This window comes from Chaetura pelagica, unplaced genomic scaffold, assembly GCF_000747805.2.
Source record: "Chaetura pelagica isolate M959 unplaced genomic scaffold, ChaPel_1.0 scaffold66, whole genome shotgun sequence".
Lineage (NCBI taxonomy): Eukaryota > Metazoa > Chordata > Aves > Apodiformes > Apodidae > Chaetura > Chaetura pelagica.
In genome coordinates, this window is record NW_009953811.1 from 6,349,161 (window position 1) to 6,371,245 (window position 22,085).

A 22,085-nucleotide genomic window follows, 5' to 3' on the forward strand; every position below is an offset into this window, starting at 1 on the left:
TATAGTTTATATGAGATGGCTCAGCACCCTGTCAAGCTGAGACTTAAAACTGTCCAACATGGAGAATATACCACTTCCCTTGGGAGACTATTCCAATGTTTACTCTCCTCATGGTGAAAAATTTACCTCTTTGTGTCCAATTGGAATCTCCCCAGGAGCAACTTGTGCCCATGACCCCTCATCTTTTCCATGTGGCTCCTTGCAAACAGGGAGTCTCCATCTTCTTTGTAGCCACCTTTTAAGTACTGGAACATGGCAATAAGGTCTTCCCAAAGGCTTCTCTTCTCAAGGCTGAACAAACCCAGTTTTCTCAGCTTCTCCTCATGTGGCAGGTCCTCCAGTCCTCTGATCATCCTTGTGGCTCTTCTCTGGACCCTCTCCAGCCTGTCCTCATTCTTTCTGTAGAGCAGGGACAAAAACTGAACACAATACTCCAGATGTGGTCTGACCAGTGCCAAGTAGAGCAGGATGATGACTTCTTTATCTCTGCTGGTGATGCCCTTGTTGATGCAGCCCAGCATTCTGTTGGCTTTCTTTGACCCTGCAGCACACTGTGCACTCATGCTGAGGCTGTTATTCACCAAGACCCCTAGGTTCCTTTCCACAGGGCTACTCTCCAGCCAGATAGATCCCAGTCTGAACTGGGAAATCATGGTCTCCTGGTTGGGGGAGTTCTGATGGGGATAAGGGTGCTAGACTGGGTGAGTGGGGGTTCTGTCAGGGCTTGGGATGCTGGGCTGGGGGACTTCTAGAGGTGTTTGGGTGCCCAACTGGGGGCTGGGGGTGCCCAGCAGAGTTTGGGGTACCAGACTTGAGAGGGCTCTGGCAGAGTTTAAGGTGCTGGGTTGAAGAGAGTCCTGCTGGGATTTTGGGTACCAGTCTGGGGAGGGTAGGAAGGTTAGCAGGGGGTTGAGGGCACTAGGCTGGGTAAGACAGAGAGTCCCAAGGGCTTGTGAGAACTGGGAGAGTAGAGAGGGGGCATGAAATCACTCCAGCAGGTTTTGGGCGTATTGATCTGGGTGCATGGGAGTGGGCAGCAGGGTCAGGGATTCAGGCATAGGATGAAGCTACATATTGTCCCAGCAAGGCTTTGGGTGTACTGGGCTGGGATTGGAGTGGGATGGTGCTAGCCAGGGCTTTGATGGTGGTGCTGAGCTGGGAAAACACAGAGTCAGGCCTGAGGGGCTTTAGAGTGCTGGGCTGAGGTGGGTCTCAGCATGCTCAGGGTTGGAGCACTTGCTCTGGCTTGAGAGGCTGAGGGAGATGGGGATGAGACAGCTTTGGGAACAGCCCATAGCAGCCTGCTTGTCCCTGTGAGGAGGACATCAGGAAGGCAAATCCAGGTGCTTCCCAGTGGTGTGTGGCGAGAGGCCAAGGAACAGTGGGCATCAATGGAAATAGGAGAGGATCTGGCTGGATGTAAGGAAAAACTTTTTCTCCAGGACAGCAGTGGCACAGACCACTAAGTGAGGCTGAACAGGCCCTGTCCTTGGAGTTTTCCAAGGGTGGATTAAACCCTGAACATCCTTTTCTGATCTCAGAGCTGGCCCTGCTTTAAGCAGGAGGTTGGACCAGAGAGCTCCCCAAGTCCTTCCCAACCCAAATTATCCCATGCTCTCATTCCTGTATTCCATGGCAAGAAGATCTGAAGACAAGGGGTAATGGCTTTAAACTGGAAGAGGGGAGATTTAGGTTATCAATTTAGGAAGAATTTCTCCATTGTGAGGGTGGTGAGACCCTGGAACAGGTTGCCCAGAGAAGCTGTAGATGCCTCAGCTGCATTCAGGACAGTTTGGATGGCATTTGAGCAACCTGATCTAGCAGGAGGTGTCCCTGCCCATGCAGGAGGGTTGGAATTAGATGATCTTTAAGGTCCATTCCAACCCAAACCATTCCACGGTAAAATTCTGTGATTGCAGGGTCTGCTATCAGGTTGGGATCTCTCAAACTGCAGCCTCAAACCTGTTTTTTGTTGTTGTTTTTTTTTGCTTCTCTGGGTAATGGTGGTCCCATCCCCCTTCACAGTTTCCTCCCCAGAGGGTAGGTTTCATTTTCTCTCACTTTCCAGTCCAGTTGAGGCCATCTTTAGGGAGCACTGGGGTCACATGCCTGAGTTTTTCTGCCTGCCTTTGAGAGAAGTTTGCATTGAGTTACAAAGCCAAAGAGGCTGTGAATCTCATCATATCATATGACTCTGTGCAGTGGCCTTGAAAACAGCAGTAAATGTTACGAGACACTTAAGAAAATCGTGGGAGCTGGCCTGCTTCCCAAGTGGGTCCAACACAGAAGGGGATTGTGTTATATTTGGGCTTGGGAATCCCCTATCATGCTGAGACCATTACTGCCAGGCAGTAGGTTAGCTCTGGCCAGAGGCTTGTCCCTCCTCCAGCTCCTTGTTGCTGTCTGAATGGAAATTCCCCAGTCCCTCCACTGAGTCAACACATCTTCTGGTACCCACATGCTGCCTCCACCTCGCTAAAATAACCCCCATCAGAAATATTCCCTCCATCTTTCAAGGGTGAATTGAATTTTGGATAGATACAGTGCTTTGGGACATGGTTTAGTGGTGGACTTGGCAGTACTGGTTTAACAGTTGGACCTGATTATCCTAAAATTCTTTTCCAACCAAAACGATTCTATGATTTAGCTCATCAGCTTTAATCATGGCTTAATCATGTGTTTAGTCAGCAAGCTGAAAGTTTGATCTTGCTAATTCATTTTCAGCTGATTTTATGTGTGTAATTGTTAGTTTCATCAAAAGCTTAATTCCTCTGGGTTGGTAAATCTGTTTGTGTCCTGAAATCAGTCACCTTTATATTAAAATGTAAACCAAATAATAAAGTTGATATGTTTCTATAAGCCAGTTCAAGAGACTATATGTAGAAGGATCTATTAAGCAAATACCTATTTTCTCACAGACTTCCTCAGGCTCTAACATTTTGCATTTTCTCAGATTTCTCAGGCTGCTGCAAGAGAAGCATTTTCAGTATATTGGTTGCTGGATGATCATTTTTCATTGCCTTGGTCTCTATTTGCCCAGGCACAACACAGCAATTGGTAAACACACAGGGCAGGGGGGAGGATGAATGAAAGACATTTAAACTAGGTTGGTATTTCTTAAACAAAGTGTCATTTTCTGTCAATAACCTGCAAACTGTAAGAGATGGTGTCTGTGACACCACAGTGAATTGCACGTGGAGGCACAAGTGGGAAGTTTTTCAAAGGTTTCTGCAGACCAGTGGTGCTTCCACTCTGTTCCTGCTGGTCCAGTCAATGGTGATTTCTCCCTGCAAAGTTGTCCGAGACCTTATTTTCTAGTGCTGATTCATTGACAGGAGAGCACAGCACCTCACAGGTGTGAAAACACTCGGGCTACAAGGGGGCAATAAACAGAAGAGCCCCTTGATTTCACCCCTCTTTGCAGAAGGAAGCAAATATCCTTTGGTGGCTATTGCTGCTCAAAGCTCCACCCTGAAATCACAGCTTTGCTTTATCACAAGCATGATTTGCACTTCAAAATATTTGAAACCCAAGCAGAAACCCTTAAAGCTCAGCTGTATCCAAGGTGGAGTCTGGGAGCTTTGGCTACTAAACTCTACTACATTATTTTGGAAACAAAGATGTAGCAAGAGTGGCATAAGGACAGACATGAGAAGATAAATGCTGTGATCCTTCTCTTTTCCCATCACTTCAGTTGAATAAATGTCTGGAGAGGCTCAAAATGCATCACTGGGGTCAAGTTTGTGCTGATTTACTTCAATCCATCCATTGATCTTTTTGAGTGTACAGAAATAATGATGAGAAATATTGACAACATTTGCCAAAACAGCCAAGTAAGGAAAAGGAAAGCAAATAAGCAGTTATGCAAGAAGTTTCTTAAGAAACATAAATTAATAAAGGAATCATTAAAGAAAAAAAAAAAAAAAAAAAGACCCAGGATAAATAGAATTTAAATATAAGGTTGTGTGTTTAAGCATAGCATCAAAAAAGCCAAGATACCAGAGTGATTTCAAGTAATAAGGGATGCACAACCCAGTCCAGGCAATTCTGTACATGCAAGAAAGCCAGAGGCAAATGCAGGATGGAGCAAATTTGGGAATTCTCAAAGGGTGGAAAATCAAACAATGGAAACCACAGAAAATACCTCCTTTTTCTCATCCTCCAAAAAGAATTAGCTGTGCCCAGCTAGCAAGTGAAACTCATTTGCAATGAAGGGAGCAGAGATGGAGCAGAGCAACAACAGGTTAAAGATGGGAGGAGGCAAGTCTGATAATTCCAGGTGTGGAAGAAACCTGTGTAAGAGTAGCTGTGAAGTGGACAGAGGAAAGTGTGGATCCTTGGGAGTTATCAAAAGGCAGGTGGTGAGGACATTTTGGAGGACTGAGGAAGGGTTGACAGTACCTGTATCTCTCAGAAGGCTGGGAATGAGAGTCTGACCAGCCAGCTTTGTTCCAGTATCCAGGAAGATAAAGATTATCCAACAATCAATTTTTAAGCACCTAGAGGATAATAAGGTAATAAAAAACCAGCCAATCTGGATTTGACACAAAGAAATCATGACAAGCCAGTTTCATTTTCTACTCTGAGAGGGTGACTGGATGTATCTTGACTTGGGGAAGGCTTTTTTTTTTGTCACCCCAGTGGCTCTCTCATAAATAAACAGGGAATATATGGCTCCCATGAGCTCTGTAGGGTCACCACCTCCTGACAAACTCCCAGCTACTCAAAAAAACATTTGCTGGTGCATCAGAAGAGCTCCAAAGTAGGCAGCTGAAGTTTGGAAGGGTAAATCTCACCCTCTCAAGGATATCAAGATAGAAGAATCTGCAAACATTTGTGAGGTTAGAATGAGAATTAGAAATTATTTCATTAAACTGGAGGGATGGTCCAAAGTCAGCAGAATGAAACAGAGTGGGTGATGGGGTAGAAAGGAGGCAGCAAGTAACACACATGACTGGAAGGAGGATCAGGAGATGTAAATGGCCTGCAGATAAGATAGGAGTCAATAATAAAAAAGGTGTTGTGAGGAAAGCACATCCTCTTCTGGGAGGTTACCAGAGTGTTTTATAGAAGTGTTGGGGTGGTTGCTTCATTGCATTTAATGGGTTCAGCCCAGTTTTGTTGTCACATGAAGATGTGTACATGGTGGATTCTGGAGAAGCGCCAGAAGAATGACAAGCATTTGAGATAATAGGAATTAGAAAGGAAACAGAATTATGTTTTTCCCCCAGAAAACTCTGCAGGAATAATAGGTGTCACTGAAGGAGCAGGTTTTGTGTCAGTAAATACTGTTCCAGTAAATAGAAAGTTATAGAATGGTTTGAGTTGGAAGGGACCTTAGAGATCATCTTGTTCCAACCTCCCTGCATGGGCAGGGACACCTCCCACCCGCCCAGGTTTCTCCAAGCCCCGTCCAATCGGGCCTTGAACACTTCCAGGGATGGGGCAGCCACAGCTTCCCTGGGCAACCTGTTCCAGGGTCTCATCACCCTCATAGTGAAGAATTTCCTCCTAATGTCTAAAAATTATTAGGAAAAATTATTAGGAGAAGTTATTAGAATTGCTCTTCACATCTACCTGTTCTTTTCTCAAAAGGCTGGCACCATTATGAGCTGTTTATGCAGCTTTTCTGGCTGAGAAGACAATGACTGAGAAAATGAGATGTTCATTCTGGGTTCAAAGAGAGTGCTTTCATTCACCGGAGTCGTAGCAGCTCTGGAGCCCATTGCTACTGCAGTCAGGGCAGGAAAGGACATCTCATTATTCATTAAAACCTAATCTTGACCAAGCACATCACAACTGGAATAACAGGGCATTGCTAGTGCCATTCCTGTGTGGTGTGAGTGTGGCATGTGGGCTCAACACAGCAGTGAAAGCAGCAGCAGTGACAGTAGCACTTAGCAGCATGGATCGTGCAAATGTTTCAGGCTGGACAGACCTGATTAGAGAAATCAGTTGTGGTGGTTGCCAGAAAACATGTAAAAGAAGTGCATGGCACTGAGCTAGACTAGCAGTTTGGGGTTTGTTTGTTTTTCTTCCCAGTAATCCTGCTCTGTTTCACCCCATGACTGTTGAGATCTCATTTATTTTCTTCCTGACCTTCAGTACTCATCTTCCATTGCAAAGGGCTGCCTGTATTCCTGGAGGATAATATGCTCTTTTTTACCCTTGTCCTCATCTGAAAACACAAATAACCCTCTCTATTTTTTTTATTATTATTTTTTATTTTTGTGATGACAGAAAGAGGGTATCTTGGAGCACTGGGAATTGTCCAGCCCATTGCAATGGCTAATGAAGACCATCTGCACGTCCGCCCTCCCCACGTGCAGCCGGCTGGGATGTCTGACATGCAATGCAGGTGCTGGCTTACACACAAAACCCTCAGCGTGGCTGGGCTCCCATTTCAAAACAGACCTGGGAGGAGGACACATTTTTCAAGGCTTCCTCACTTCAAGGGCACTTAGATGTGGAAAGTTGCTGGCTTGGGATCAGGCAGGATACTCGGCACCGGGCCAGGGGCTCCAGCTTATTTGCATTTGCTGTTCTTTGCACTGAGCTGAAAAGGAAATCAGAGTGAAGGAAATTACATTCCCCTCCATGTCCAGAGCCCCAGTGGTGGCTTTTTTTTTTTTTAGGTCTGTTACTTTTTTGTAACACTGCCATGGCCTTGGATGCCCTTACAGTAGTCCTGGTACAATCACAGGATGAAAAAGCCAGTCCCTGCCCTGTGCAGCAACTCTTGGGTGGGATCTATTTCACCTGGCTTTAGGTGTCCCCTGTTGAGATGTCTCTTGCCTCCTTTCATAGCCAGTGGAGAGGAGTAATCTCCTGAAGGGCATCTCCTCTGACCCACTCTGGCTAGCTCTCAGATAAAATAAACCTGCTTCATCTCCAGGCAGGTCAGTGGTGTGTCAGAAGAGAGCCACAGAAACGTGAGTGCAGATTTTTTTACAAAACATCCTTTTCTTCAACTCACATGCCCCATAAGCAAGTTTTGTAGCCCCAGGGTCCCTAGTGTGATGGCAGGGACAAGGAGGGAGGCAGTGGCAGGTCTGCAGATGGTTACTGTGGTTAGTTGGAGGGGGACACAGGAAATTACCCTCCCTGGGATGACACTCATGTAAATTTTTAATCTGCTTTTATTTCTTATCTGGTTGAAAAATCATGTCTGAAAACAAGGTCTCTTGAGAAAACTTTATTTAACTGACACTTGGAACAGACTTTATTCATGCTGCCAACAACAATGATCCTTGCTAAATGAATGGTAGACAGATCCTGTTCTTGCTGAATGACCCATTTTTACAAGGCCTGGCACATTTAACAATCAATTCTAGGTTATATTCATAAGCCAGAGGCCAACACCAATTTTTGTATCAGCCAAGACTTTGTACTGCAGGATAGTTCAAGGAGTAATTGTCAAGATATTTCTTTTGTATTTTCAATAAGTGCTTTAGCTGGGTTATTGTGAGATGTTCAATGTCTTGCTCTGAATTAAGGAGAACAATCTCACACCTTACAGAGCCTGTGGCATTGTTGGCATGCTGGGTTTGTCTCAGAGCTGAGACCCAGCTCACCCTGACCATGTAAGCCAGAGGAGAGGTGAAGTGGCTTTCAGGTCTATGTGAAGTTGTGCTGACATACAGAAGAGGCAGATCTCAGCCTACTTTTTTTCCCTCCCCTTGTTCAAAACACCTTGGCTGTGCAAATCAGGCCTCTGAGCACACCCTATTTGCCCTGTATAGTCCTCCCTATGGTAGAAAGCAAAAGTGGAAGGTCCTACACCACCACAAAGGAACCTCCTACAGATCCTGCCATCCTCATGAGGATGATGATCCTTCATCAGGGTTGACCCTGGCAGGGTCATATCATCACCCTACATCCCAACAGAGATGATGGTCCTACACCATTTGAGCAGCTACAGACTTCACTGATAGCAGAGAAGCTCATCTTTACCAGTGCTAGGACTTGGAGGCCAGAACCCACTGCTCAGTCCTGCACAGAGCTCACAACAACTGAGAAATCACCTTTCAACTTGGCTGGTCTCCTGGAGTGCAGAGCCCATCTTAGACCAACCAGTTCATGTACCATTGGTAGGACCCCAGCTTAATGGAAGAAGGACTTTATGACTGAGAGAGTGGACTGAAACTCCAGTTTCAGAGGCTGGCTTTACTACAGGACTTGTACAAGACCATGGGTCAGTCACTAAATCATTCTGCATTTTCCTCTTCCTCTTAGTAGAGTGGAGGACACCTGCAATTCTTTCAATTCTTCACATTTTGAAGACACTATAATCACAATTAGTCCATCACGGTAGCAAGTGGGTCGAGTTTATCTGAACCACCAGAGCAGAGGGTTTGATTTATTCCATGAAGCAGCAGTTTGCAGTAGCCTAGCAGGGGCAGCAGCTCTGCAAGTAATTACCAACATGGCTTGGTGCACCTTTATCTCCAGTCACTTTGCTGATCTTGTGCATAGAAAAACTAACATGTTCAACCTGGCAGAATTGATGAGGGTGGTGACCTGCAGAGCTAGGGCAAGAGGCAGAGATTTCTTACATCAATTTTGCCACAGAAATGGAGGTATCTGATATACCTGTGTCCTAACAGGTGGCAGGAGAAAGCCAAACAAGGAATGTCTAACTGGAGGACAAGCATCCACCTAAGCATACCCAGAGGCAGCTCTGGATTTCCTGAGTGGGTTCATTTTGGTAGGACAATTAGCTATTATTTGTAACACTGCAATGCCAGGAAAATCCACCTGATCACAGAATCATAGAATGGTTTGGGTTGGAAGGGATCTTAAAGATCACGTAGTTCCAGCCCCCCTGCATAGGCAGTGACACCTCCCACAAGACCAGGCTGCTCAAAGCTCCATCCAACCTGGCCTTGAACAATTCCAGGGATGGGGCTTCCACAACTTCCCTGGGCAACCAGTTCCAGTGTCTCACCACCCTCATAGTGAATAGTTTCTTCCTAATGTCTAATCTAAATCTCCCCTCTTGCAGTTTGAATCCATTATCCATTGTCCTCTCACTGCTGTGCAAGTGGACATGGAACAGCCATCACACCAGAATTTTAGATCTGAAACAGATTATTTTTTACATGATAAGGTAAACACCAGGTTTGTGACTATTTAAATAACAATAGAACTTGTTAAAAGGCTCAAAATTTGATTTGCAGATTTATTTCTTTCTTGAAAATTAAACTTTCTCCTCAAGCCACAAAACAAAAATTACAGGGCAATTTCAGTTTGTTCTCTGTACCTTCTGGCATGGGGCTGAACTTTGGGAACCTGCAACATTCAGACTGGTGGCTTGAGCCCTTTTTTTTTGTAGGAACAGGATGGCCAGATACAAGTTCCTTCAAGCTTAAGATGGAAGTTTGAATTGATGGCCATTGTGGCCTGGGCAGAATGCCTTAGGTCTGAATTGCAATAGAGTGGATTTTGGTTGGCATCAGGACAACTTTGTCAGGAATAAAGTCAGTTGAGAAATGCAGGAAATTTTTTTGGCAGAACAAGAAATTCTGCCACTGAAGAGTTTCAAGAATATCCATCTTTTTAGACAGTTTTCTCTCAGGGATAGGTTAGGTAATTTTTACTTGGGTGGGAGGATGGGTGAATTTATCTCCTAAATTCTTAGATGGATGAGTTGATCTCCTAAATTCTCCAGGAACTGCATTTTCTGAGTTGCCATGTTTTTTTTAGCCAGCCTGTACCTCCAGCTTCTCCTTGTGATGCATCCTTATCTATTGGACAGACAGGGAGTATCCTAAACCTGGGCTACTGGAGATCTGACTCCTAATCCTGCTTGGAGGCATCACTGACAGTATTTTGGCTTGTCAGTCAGTCACTGGTGGTCATCAAGATGAGTGGTTACAGCACTGTCCCTGTTTCAGACAAGGGGGTCACACTGAGGTGGCAACACTTGCTCATCTTCCCACCCTCACACCTTCCACTTCAGGGGATCAGGTTCCTCCTCAGGCAAAAAAAAAAGAAAGGCAAAGACAAAAATACTATCAAATATGGTTTTGTACAGTTCTTCTGTCTCTCTGGCAGATCTGAAATTTTCCTAGGGAAAAGGAAGCCTTTTTGTCTGCGTGGTTGTGTGTTTGGATGAGTCCTCTGAGATCTTTTGCTGGATGTGGGAATCTGACTGCCTGGAGAACTATTTCTGTGAAAAGATCAGTTAGGAAATGGAGACCTGCCCAACTGGTGAAGTGTTAAATATTCACAGAATTTATGTAGCATGACCCAGTGAAGACCTTGATTATTTTCCCCTGAGTTCTATTACTTATCCAGAGCCTTGAAATAAAATGGTAATTTGCCAAAACTGGTGAATATTCACCACTCCTGAGCCTTTCTTCCATTAGCACTTGAAAACCACAGGTTCCCTCACAAGCCATCCTTGATGTTTTATAAATGTTACAGCTAAGGCATCATTTCTGCTTCCTTGAATGCATTTTTTACAGCTGCAGTAGATAAATTATTTTGATTCAGGCTACAGTCACCCTGAAAGAGACCTCAGTTAACTCCTCTGGGATGTTTCCAAAACTGCAAATGCACACTAACTTTAAGGTAATGCCCTGCTCGAGGACTTGGTTTCACATTTATGGTGCAATTTCAGCTGCAGAGCTACAGGTTAGGACCATGATGTAACCTCACAGGTACAAAAAAGCCTTCAGAAGAGGGCTTGATCCTCTGGCTAAGCTTCATTCTTTGGATTAATAGGGATGTTTCATTCCAGAAAAAAACCACTTGGGTGTGCAGGAAAAGGGATGTTAATGGTGTTGGGACTAGAAATGAGGAAATGAATATTGCAGCACACAAGCCTTCTTAGGATTCAGGGACATGCCTGACTTCCACCTGGAAACCTCAGTAAAATCTGTCCCTGTGCTCCCCTGCAGTGTTTCTTTCCAGGGATGGCTAAAATAAACATCAATGATCTTAAAAGTTTTTTTGTTACTCTGCTGGCTGGTCTCTGAGAAGAAACACACACTTTTTTTTCAGGATAAATGTGAAGTGCAGAGACTGCCAAGTTCTTGGTAGATGTGTAAGAAGCACAGAGAATCCATAATTATATTGGAAATAAAATGGGAAGGAGGATTAAAAGCAATGAGACTTGTGTTATTTTTGGTAGGACCCTTAGGTTCCTATCCAGGAAACCAGTGTGAGTCCCAGCCTAGTACATCATCCCACGTGCAAACATTGGTTTTGGGCTTTAGAAGGCAAACGTTGCCAAAAGGCAGAAGAACTGATTAACCCAAGCCAGTTGTTTCCAGAGGACTGAAAGTTGGGATCTCGATTTTGGGTTCAATCCCTGCTTAGTGATTAAGCCACAAACAAAAGTCATAAAGAAAATATCAAGGAGGGAATTTCTCTCTTCTCCTGTGACAGGTAACCTGAAATCTGATCGTGGTTAGTAAAACAAGTTGCTCTAAAATATGTACCTAATTTAAAGAACAACTCTGCTGTGATTATTTTCCATTCCTTATGATATCCAGTGGTTTTCCAAAGCAATGAACACGGGGATGAGGTTACTTAGGTTAGTCCTGTGTTTTTTGAATTCAAGGGGAACCTTTTTCCTGGCTCCAGCTGGTGTTAGATCTGATCTGTAAATCCCACCCTTAGAGGAGATCGGAAACAAAAGAATCTCCCTTGACTGAATCTGTTTATTGGAGATGTGTTTTCAGGGGCCACACCACAAACAGCCAACACTCAAGTTCTCTTAGTGCAGCAATATTATAGCATAAATATGTTTGCAGGCTGAGCTCACTGTCTCCTGCAATTTTGGAGAGGGGGCTGTGACTGCACTTACTGAAAGTGAGCCAGGAGAACTTGGGCATCTAGCTTAACTGTGTTGCCTAGATTGTTCTTCCAGTCAAAGAGATACATTCCTCCAGCACATCATTCTTCCTGTGTGGGACAAATATCTAGAAGTGCTTGGGATCACCCCCTGGAGGTGCTTGTTTTTCCATAATGGCAGCCTTGGTCAGGCAATTCTATAGTGGTGGAAGGTTGTAGTGATGAATTTAAGATGCAAGCTTGTGTGTGAAATGGTCCTAAATAATCAGGGAGTATTTAAATCACAGAGTGTCATTTCAGAAGACAACAGTTGCCAAATACATCTCCACCATTCATCCTAGAGTGAAGACACCCCAGTTAGCTTGATTACAGGAACCAGTCTTGTTGTAGTAGGAAGAAATTCCCATCTGGTCCCATTTTACCTTGTTTTCAATAGGAAAGATGTTCCAGCAGATTTATGGGGCATCTCTCGTGAGAAAATGCTGAGAGAGCTGAGTCTGTTTAGCCTGGGGCAGAGAAGACTGAGAGGGGATCTTATCAATTCTTATAAATACCTAAAGGACGGGTGTCAAGAAGATGGGGCCAGACACTTCTTAGTGATTCCCAGAGACAGGATGAGGAGCAGCAGGCACAAACTGGAACACAGGAAGCTCCATCTGAACATGAGGACAAACTTCTTTACTTTGAGGATGACAGAGCACTGGAACAGGCTGCCTGGAAAGGTTTTGAAGTCTCCTTCTCTGGAGATATTCAAAACCTGCTTGGACATGTTCCTGTGTAACCTACTTTAGGGGATCCTGCTCCAGCAGGGGAGTTGGACTAGGTGATCTCCAGAGGTCCCTGGAACCATTGCCATTCTATGATTCTATGGTTTCTGGATGGGTGTGTCTCCATCGGGGTGCAGCACCAATGCAAACATGAGTGGGGAACCTGTACAAAGCCTAAGAAATTAAATAGAAAGCTTGATGGGGATGTAGTGCTTGAAACAGGGAGAAGATGAACTGCAGAGATGCATCCTGAAGGGAAATCCAAGTGGCACAAGTGTCAGCTCTCCTGGGGAAGCCAGCATGGCCACCTTCAAGAAAAGTGCAAAGTAAGATTGTCACTCCAGTAAAGCTGCTATTTTCTCTTTATGTAAATAAAGAACATGCCATTCCCTTGCTGTAGCTATACTGAACTCCAGAAGAAAACACCTTGCTTTTCCAGCAGGATCCTTTTGGCTAAGGCAAAAGTAATTCCAAAAATAATTTGTTTCTTTAGAAAGTGTGGGAGTGCTTGTCCCTGTGGCTGTCAGTTCCCATCCATCCCTTTTATTGGAAAGTATCAACCCACACACTTCCAGCAAGGACTGCTCAATGGCACACAATAAAATTGATTTGTTGCTCATTTTCTTCTTATTACCTTTCAGTTGCTCCAGTTCTTGAAACCACTGAAAGTGGACATTAGTTCTTTTTAACCAGTGTGTGCCACTAATAGGATAACATTCCTAAGAGAAAATGCTTTTCCTCCAAGCTTTCCTTACATATATTTTCATTTAGTTTCATTACATTGTGTGTCTTTTATAATGTCTTTGTGCAAATTTGCTTTATTTGAGGTAGACCACCATGGTAAAGAGTGAGAAAATTTCTTGGAAAAGCTGGCCCAGGTGCTCTGTGGGTATAAATTTGAAGAATGTAGTGCTGGGAAGTGGTTTTATTCACAGCATCTTGCTTTTGAACTCTCTGGAAAGGAAAAAGGAGAAATAACTAAGTGTGAAACTCAACTTTTGTGCTCTGCTTTGGCAGAAAAGTAACACTCCAGGACAAGCAAGACTTTATAATCAGTCTTGAAAAATAGGGATGGGAGTTAGGTTTATTTTGGGATAGGAAGGAGGATAATATGGATTTCTGTGTGCCTTAGGAGGCATGACAGTGACTGTGAATTGAAGGTAGTTTAACAGCTTCTAGTTTTTCTTCTGGGTGGGAAACCCCTCCCAGATGTGGCACTTATTTAGGGTTTAATTCAAAATGGTTCAAAGCAGTGTAGATTGGTTTTGTGCAGCAAAACTCATAAGCACGTGCATGACTTTTTTCAGATGAGTAGTGCTATGGGGAATCTCTGCTCCCTGCTGGAATCTGTGGAGCCAGGGTTTCTTCTGGGCTTTGGGTTGGATTTGGGACCTTTTTCATTTAAAGATCCAGACCAAGGGGCCTCACAGACATTTTTGGTCCCAGGACCCAGTTTTCCCCACACTGATATAGGGCATGACCAGTGTCAATACTTTAATGTGGGAGTTAGGAAGTCTCAAACATAGATAGAATATTTGCTATTTACTCTGGAGTGATACAAATTTCTCATCCAGGTCCCTCCAGTGGTTTTCTCCACCAAAACCAAAGGGGATTAAAACTTCAGGTGCAGGTATCTAAATACATCCTAGTTCAGAGAGTTGAATACAAACCTCAACATCTCATAGGATCAGAGTTCTTTTTAATTAAAGTAGCATTTTGTTTCAGAGTAACTGTAAAAGTCTTATTTATTGTTATGTCCTTCAGGAGTCTCTTAGGAAAATAATTTCCTGCTATTGTTTTTTACTGAGTCTTTGGATCTCCTGTCTCTTGTCACCTGTAACAAAGTGCTGTAGGAAGGAGAGCTGCAGTACCCCTTTCATGTTCCCCATCAGCTCTGATATGGATGGTTGTTATAAAGTTTCATACAAAATATATGCCATGTCTTAAAGCAGCCCTGTGAATGACTGTACAACTGTAAAGGTTTCTTAACTCAAGCAGCCCCCAGCTACCAGCTACAAAAAGGCATTTAATCATAGTAGCATTAGAACTATCTGGTGAGATGAAAAATGGGGAGGCAGAATGGCCAGTGGTGGATCATCAGGCTGTGACCAGTCACTTGGGAAAGTCACCTTCCTCTGCCTCCAAAGTGCAAGTGCTGGCACTAATCTTTTTTGGAAATTGCTCTGGAAGTGCATGGTTTGCCCTCCTGAGGGCCACGTTTCTGAGCAGCAAAGGATTTTCCAAGCAGTCCAAAGGAAATGTTGCCCCTCTCCCACACTGGGTCTGAATTTGCTTTGGGTCCCTGGAAAATGCTGCTTTTCCTGTGCAAATGACTTGGAATTCCTTTGCATGCTGGTTTTTTCTGCCTTTTTGCTGTAGCAGAGTGTTCAGAAATAGCTGGAGAAATGCTTTTGGAAGCTGTTCTGCCAGGAGGTGGGGTCCCATCCAGGCTTGGAAAGTGATTTCTAGTGGCTCAATTGTTTTAAAATTTGAGCTGAAAATCAAGTCCATTGTAAAGTTTGTCATGAGGAAAATCAAATTCCTTCCCTACCTTGGCTCTTGGTGTCACTCAGCAGAGCAGGAACATGAATTCTCTGCTCTGTGCTGTGATGTTGATCAGATCTGGATCTGTCTCTACAACATATCTCAGCAGTTCCAACCTTCAGTGAACTGGACACAAGTCATTTTATAGGAATAGAAGAACATAAGGACAGTCAGGCCAAAGATCCCAGATGCTTCGGTTTCTTGATTTTCAACAATGCTCATAAAAAATAACAGCAAATATATGTTGACATTTCCACAGAACAGGATTCCATTTCCTGATTCTGAACTGAGGTCTTGGGTACCCCAGAAGATCTCAAGAGTTTTATTGTAGTATCTCAGGGGTAAGATTAATCTAAACAATCAGCTTGAGGTGTCTTCATATGACCTGGATACCTGAGCTCCCATTATGCTTGGCAGGTATCTGGTCACTGCAGCCAGTCATGTCTAGAAAGCAGTTCAGCTCACCCCTAAGTTTGGTGCTTGGGTTTGCTCAACTCTGTTGGCCCACTGGCCAACTGGCTGCTGGATTTCCATTGACTTTGAGTTTGGATACCTGGGGTAGGCTTTGCTGACCTAACTAAAAGACTTCCTAGCAGACGTGGCAGAAGGTATGTCAGAGATCTAACAGAGCAATAGTTGGAGACCAGTTGGGACACCCTAAGACAAATCAAAACTCACTGAATATCTCCATTTAGGCATTTGAATCCATCTCCTGGCCCACATGGAGATGCTTACATTGGTGGCACCTAGATTTAGATGTGTTAATCTGGAACTGCATCCCAGGAACCTCGTCAGACTAATTGACCATCCTCTGTAGCCAGTCAATAGAGGTAGACAGACAATGCAGAACAACCTGCCCACAGTCAATATCAGGCCTTTCTCTCACCACCTGCTCTGCCTTGCTCTGCTTGCTCTTTCCTTGGCCCATTGGATCTGGTCAGCCTAAGAGAAAAAACCTTCTCCCCCTGGTTACAAATATGTGAAGCTTGTTTGCTGCTTCTCACAGAATTATGCTTGGAGAAACCTTGTTACAAGGCACTATTACAGGCCCTGGGAGGGTTTGTAGATGTGCTTCTTGTAAAGCCAAACGGGTGTCGAGGGCACTGGCTGTGAAGCCTGCATTGCTCTGATGGAAGGAGGTGCAACCCACCCAAATAAACCTTTCAAGCACATGGCTTGACACATTCCAATTATGCAACAGTGACATTACACTTGCTAGTTTAAGAAGGCATTGTCACATCCCTGACATTTCTAACAGCTTTCTTTTCAAACAGAAAATATTTGCCCTGGCCCTGTCTTGTTGGCATCTTTTCCAAAGTCCCCCTTTGTCATGGCTCCTGCTTTGCACTCTTGGTTTATGCTAATGTAATAAGCTGCCTCTTGTGAATCCTGGATAAACAGGATGTTTCATAGAGAGTAACATAATTAATGCTAGACTATGAGCATGATTTGTTTACCTGAACACTACTTTAAACCCAATTGCTTGTCAGCAAGCAGTTCCTCTTGACAGGACTGGGCAACATCCTTTTGTTTATAAGGAGGTAAATTAAAGAACACTGAGACCAAGTCTAAGATCATCTGTCAGGGTAAAACCTTCTCTTGTTTTACAATCTGAAACTGTAGATGTGAACAAGAAAACAGAAGGTGTTTACATTGAGCAAAGGAAAATGTGATTCCCCCCATGTGAAGAGACGTATTCCTTTAGACAAAAAACTTTTTCAGGGGACTAAAACCTGTTCTTCTCTGAAACCCCATGCCAAGAATGTTTTGTATTTATACTTCACACTTATAATGCGGGGTGGACAAAAAGGTGGGAGGGAGGAGGAGTTTTTCATGTTACAGCATCATGGCTGTTGGTAGCACACCTTGCTCAGTGAAGATCCAAAAAACCTCTCTGTTGTCAGTGGAATATTAACTGCATCTGCCCTGCATGTGTTGCTTGCTGTAAGGGGAGATCTCTGGCCTCCAGGCCAAGTTGTGTCACAGAATCAGAGAATCACATAATTTTTTGAGTGGGAAGGGACCTTAAAGATCATCAAGTTCCAACTCCCCAGCATGGGCAGGGACACCTCCCACTGAATCAGGCTGCTCAGAGCTCCATCCAACCTCCCCTTGGACACCTCCAGGGATGGAGGCCCCACAACATCTCTGGGCAGCCTGTTCCAGTGTCTCACCACCCTCACACTGAAGAATTTATACCTGATCTCTAACCTAAATCTCTCTTCTTTCAGCTTAAAATGATTACCTCTTGTCCTCTCACTGCGAGCCCCTGTAAAAAGACTCTCCCCAGTTTCCTGTAGGCCCTTCAGGTACTGGAAGGCCACTATGAGGTCCTCTTGGAGCCTTCTCTTCTCCAGGCTGAAAAGCCCCAACTCCCTCAGCCTGTCCTCATCAGAGAGCTGCTCCAGCCCTCAGATCATTATTTGTGGCCCTTCTCTGGACACGTTCCAACAGGTCCACATCTTTCCTGTGCTGGGGGCACCAGAGCTGGACGCAATATTCTAGGTGAGGTTTGACCAGGGCAGAGCAGAGGGGCAGAATCACCTCTCTCCATCTGCTGGCCACACTTCTTTTGATCCAGCCCAGGATGGAGTTGGCCTTCTGGGCTGCAACTGCACATGGGTGGCTCATGTCCAGCTTTTGATCCACTAGAACCCCCAGGTCCTTTTCCACAGGGCTGCTCTCAAGCGTGACCTCCCCCAGCCATATCTTAGGTTACCTTGGCCCAGGTGCAGGACTCTGCACTTGGCCTTGTTGAACCTCATAAGGTTCACCTGGGCCCACTTCTCCAGCTTGTCCTGGTCCCTCTGGATGACATCCCCATCGCCCTGGCACCACCCAGCTTGGTGTCATCAGCAAACTTGCTGAGGGTGCTCTCAATGCCACTATCAATATCATTAATGAAGATACTAAACAACACTGGGCCCAGCACTGACCCCTGAGGGAAATCACTTGTCACTGTTTTCCATCTGGATGTAGAGCCATTGACCACTACCCTCTGGACACCAGTTCATGGCTCACCTCTTCCCAAGGCCACCTTGGGAAGAGTTCACCTTGCATTGTCACTTGCCATGGTCTCCTGTGGGATTCACATGGCATCTCCCTGGCCCTAAGGTGAGAGTTGATTTTCAGTGTAAAATGCCTGAAAATGCAGCTCACTGGAGTGGCACTTATGTGGCACATCCCTCCATGGGACCCTGGCAGACTGTCCTAAGGGTACTTGAGGTTGAGTCTTGCTGTGATAGTGTTGGAGAACCATGTAGGATAGAGGGAGGTAAATTTATCAGAGGTCATGCTGCTTGCAAAGGAAAATCCTTCAAGCAACCTCAGAATGCAGTCAGGTTCCACCTCACAGGGAACTGGCTGGTTCAATTTAAAAGCAAATCTGGGAGAGGGTTATATTTATATCGTAGGACTGGTAGGAACAAGCTGGGAAAGTAGGGTTTTTTCACAGTGCAGCTGAGTCCAAGGAAAAGTAGGACTAGCATGAACGTCAGAAGCTTCTCCTGCCCTGGCAGGATTTAGAAGATGGCCAGATGTGCACACTGGCCAACTGAAAAACAGCTGGACAAACAGCACTGTCTAGAGATCCTGCTGTCATTCCTGGCATCCAGCCATGCTGGTTAATGAAACCCAAAGGGAAGTCACAATATGACTGACCTGCACAAAATCTGTGTCTTATTAAATGTCATCAACTCTCTCTGACCACGTCCTGTGACATGTTTAGGGTATCAGGTCAGTGCCACCCTATAAACCAGTGTGGTTGACTCAGATGGCATGGCTGGGTGGCTGTGGGCATCTTCTCCTGGCACTGTGGGCTCTGGGTGAGGATGTCTGCACAGAGCCAAGATCCAGCTTTCTTTCCATAGCCCTTCCAGGGTCTGTGGGTGGGTTATGGGAGAGCACAGCCTTCATTGTGCCCAGTGGGTCCAGCAAAACCCAAGTCACTTATCACTAGGATGGGGCATAGGAAGGAGCCCTGTGTTGGGGAATGAAGTTGTTTCTCTAACAGGGGTTGTCCAGGATGTAAGGTTGGTGTTCATCCCCTTTATGGGTCTTTCTGGGCAGCCAGGATGGGTGTTGTAGATTCTCACTCCACTCTGGCTGCCTGACTTTACAGGTGGCAGTGGCCACAATTTTTTTCAACCTTGATTTTTTTTGGGCTTGGCTGCAACTTTGTGACAGATGTAGGAGCTGAGACTCTCTGCATGATTTCAGAGTGAGTGTGGTTTTCAAACAGATCAATCAAACAGATGCTGCTATCAGACCACATCTTAATAAGGCTCCTTACGATCCCAGGGGTGCTTGAACATAACCAGACATGTTCTGGACAGGCTTCCTGAGAGCCCAAAAGGGGAGAACAAGGTATGGATATAAGAATAAAAGTAGGGAATTTGAGGAACTGCCTTGAGTGAAGATGCTTGCCTGGAAGGTAAAAATCCTGAGGTCATTTCCACAGCTGGTTGTAGCCTTTTGCATTTCTTAAAAATGTTCCTACATTCCTAAAGCACATTGTTAAAATAAGAAAATCCAACTAGGATTTAAAATCTTAAAAACCTCTATGGACCTGTTGTTTAATTCCCCTAGAATTGTGTCTCCAGCCTGTTCACTGCTTCCTTTTTAATGGCAAGTTTTTGAGAGAAGGAAGGGTTATTCCTTCCTCTGGGCTTTCTGAATCCAAACAGTACCAGAGAAGAATCAGCTCTTGCTGCAAGTATCTTTATTGTATTTGCCACTGAAACTAAAACTGTGTGGCTTAATTCCCCAACAGTCCATAAAGAGCTCCAGGGCATGATGAAAGGGAAGTCCCAAACTGCTAACTGTGTGTAGGGACCTGCAATAGATGCCACCCATTGTTTATCAGAGGTGCAGGTTAAGATCTATAAGCCCATGATGTTTTTAAAAAAATTGTGGCTTTAGGAATATCATCAGAAAACAAACTTCTTTCCTGTGAAGGTGACAGAGCCCTGGGACAGACTGTCCAGAGAGGTTGTGGAGTCTCCTTCACTGGAGACATTCAAAACCTGCCTAGATGTGTTCCTGTGTGATGTGTCTGGGTGATCCTGCTCTGGCAGGGGGGTTGGATTGGATGATCTTTTGAGGTCCCTTCCAACCCCTCAGATTCTGTGATTCTACAATATTTCAGAGATTTTGCATTCTCTCAGGAGGGAGTGGATTCCAGAGAGCTGCATCTCTGCAGAGTGGAGAAGAGGGGTGTGACAGGAGAGGGGCCACAGGGTTTGCTTGGGAGTAAAAGTCTCACTGGGTTGACAAGGCCCAATGACAAGGTACAAGACACCACGGTTTTCAGCAGTGAATTCTTAGAGTAGTTTCTAAGGCCAGAGCATTATTACTCTCTTTGTTTTTGAGGTAGGGAAACTGAGGCACAGATGCTGTCACTTGTCAGAGGTCAGACAATTTGGAGCAAAATCATGGTTCTGTAGGACCTGTAGATAGGGCATGAACTACTAAAGGGGCATGATCTGACATGAGATCAGAAAACCCACTTAGTGGAAAAAAAAGGCTGTTTCCTTCTTTATTTATTAACCCACAGCCCTGCCTTGCTTAACAGAGTCCTAGTAAGGAAAGTATCCACCTTCCCTCCTGATCCCTGGACTGAGATATTAGTCCCAAGCTCATTATGACCTTAAATATGTTACCTATTACCTTTAATGGCATATTGTAGACTCCTCCACTCATATGTATGCTTATTAAATGTGCTTAGCAACCTGGCAGTGAAGAAATAGCAGTGTCAGCTTCTTGAAATTAAAATAAAAAATCAATTATGCTCTTAGGGACAGATGGAGATTAAGCTGAATACAATGTACATTTACACTGTTGTGGAAACCAGGGCCTTTATGTGCAATTAGTGGCATTTCATTCTTAATCTTCCTCCTTATTGCAGAAGGAGCCATTAAAAGGGTAAAAGCCATATCCACAAGCCCCTTCCACAGTCTGCTTCAGAGAGATGCTTCCAAAGGCAGCATTTTCACCTTTGTTTTGTAAATTAATAAATTGATTTCTAAGACCCTTCAATTCTTTGCTGTTATTTTGGGGCTGGTGGGTGAACAGGAGCTGGAAGGAGAGAGGAAAAGGTCGGGGGTGTAATTGCAATATTAGTTTTTGTTGCAGGGGGAGATGTTTGCCACAGGAACTTGAGTGCAAAGTGTGGTGTGGATGGGCTTTTGGGCTGCTGTGGGAACGTGCCAGGGCAGTTCTGCCCACAACTGATCAGCTCATAAATCTGATTCAATAGCAAAACCATGGAAGTGCCTGGGCTGGCTTTTGAGTCCTCTGTGCAAGCAGGGCACGTGGAGAGCCAGAATGGCTCAGTATTTACAGCCTATGACACAGAATTCTCTCCATGTGCATTCCATATGTTGCTCTGGTCCCTCATTAGGGTGCTACAGCAATGATGAGAAATGCAGATGTGAGGCACAATTTACATTCTTTAAGAAGACATGGGCTCCTGGTCAATGGAACATGGGAAGTTCCATTTAAATATGAGGAAAAACTTCTTTACAGTGAGATGACAGAGGCCTGGGACAGGCTGCCCAGGGAGGGTGTGGAGTCTCCATCTCTGGAGATGCTCAGAACCCACCTGGATGCAGCCCTGAGTAATGTGCTCTGGATGATCCTACTTCAGTGGGAGAGTTGGACTAGATGATCTCTAGAGGTCCCTTCCAACTCCAGCAATTCTGTGATTCTCAGTCAGAGGTTTGGGTCTTGTTCTGCCATGCCAAAGGCTCCTGTACTAAATGGAGAGAAGGTAAATGACTTGTTTAGCATCATAAAGTTGGGCATAAACATCTCTGCAAGTGGAAACTATAACAACCGCATTGTGCTGCCCTTCTTCAGAGGTCTGCATCCACTGCTGCTACTGCAGCCTTTCCCTGGCACTGTGTGGGAGAGCTCAGCTCTTCCTGCCTCAGTTTCCTCAGCCTCTCTTCCCAACACCAGCTCATAGAGGCT